At 47.9% G+C, this 1,182-nt stretch overlaps 1 long non-coding RNA gene across 1 annotated transcript; it reads right to left on the bottom strand.

Moving 5' to 3' along the window:
* Window positions 1-13: 13 nt before the first annotated feature.
* Window positions 14-1,174, bottom strand: LOC114072496. The gene is made up of 3 exons (XR_003574189.1): window positions 1,111-1,174; window positions 923-971; window positions 14-118 (listed from the first exon to the last, which is right to left on the bottom strand). It is a non-coding gene; the product is annotated as an uncharacterized LOC114072496 (long non-coding RNA).
* Between the last annotated feature and the right edge of the window lie 8 nt (window positions 1,175-1,182).

Here is a 1,182-nt window from a genome sequence, read left to right as displayed (position 1 = left end):
ACCTGTCTATATAGTCAACAATATTGGGGTGTCTCATGCTCTTCAAGACTGACACCTCAGTTACAAGTCGTTCCATTGTGTTCTTTCTGTCTCGGAGAAAAATCTTCTTTATGGCCACCTAAAAGGAGATTGAAAGCCACAGGCTTGAGAAGTCTGTTGCCTGGGACCACAGCACACATGGAGCAGGGGTTTGTGGAATGCTGGAGCCCAGGTGGGCCAAACTTCCTGGGATTAGACACCAGAGCTTCTGAACTGACAGCACAAGAGACGATTCCTCCACTCGCTCTTGGCTGCCAGTTACAGGACACATGGCTATGGACACTTTGCCTTGTAAACTCTGGAAAAATGGTCTGCCAACAATCCATCCATAATGGGGGAAATCCCATCCTAAAAGGTCATAAAAGTTACACAAAGAAATACAATCCCTGAACTTTCTAACATCTTGAAGTTGGATTCTGCTACTCTAAAGAAGGTTATTAACCCAGTTCATATTGGTAATTATTTTCTGGGTTTGGAAAGGAATAACCCATTCCTGGGTATTTTATAGATGAGCCCAGGGTTATAAGCAGCACTCAGGGCCTTTAGATCCCTTGCAGACTCCGATCTAAGTGCACTTCCCAAGTGCAGCACTGCAGCTGGGTAAGGAGCCACCAAGGAGCTGATGCATTGGCAGAGTTAGTAAACCACAGGGAGCAAACATGTCCCTCTCTGAAAGATATCGCTGCCCTCCTTGCATTCTTTTGGGCACTTAAGACCAACAGGGTCTGTCCAAAGCATGTCTTGCAGGCTGACACTTGTGTGCCCTTCAGAGGAACAGTGTCTGCAGCAAAGATCTCCTGGCCACCCAAAGCTGCAGCCACAGCTGCCACCGGAGGGGAAAGCACAGAGAGCTGCAGAATCTGCCGTGGGAGCAGGCCCTTACCTGTCCTCCTGTGGCAATGTCAACTCCTTGAAAAACCACTCCAAAAAGCCTAGAAACAGAGCAGCAGTGGGGAAAGGAGAAGAGGTTTAGGCCCTGGGAGTGAAAGCCAGCCCAGAGAGCAGATCTCTGTTGCCCACAATGTTTCTAAATTCCTTTCTCTTTGTAGGAGTAGCTGAGATTGGACTTACCCATGGCCAATTTGCTGCTGGACAGTGTACTTCAGTGTAGGGTTCTTCTCGTTTACAATGTCCTCTGAAAGA

This window comes from Empidonax traillii, unplaced genomic scaffold (assembly GCF_003031625.1).
Source record: "Empidonax traillii isolate 1590-97213 ecotype Southwest subspecies unplaced genomic scaffold, ASM303162v1 scaffold3352:size13532, whole genome shotgun sequence".
Lineage (NCBI taxonomy): Eukaryota > Metazoa > Chordata > Aves > Passeriformes > Tyrannidae > Empidonax > Empidonax traillii.
The sequence above is the reverse complement of the archived record's forward strand: the minus strand, read 5'-3'. Positions and strand labels throughout refer to the sequence as shown.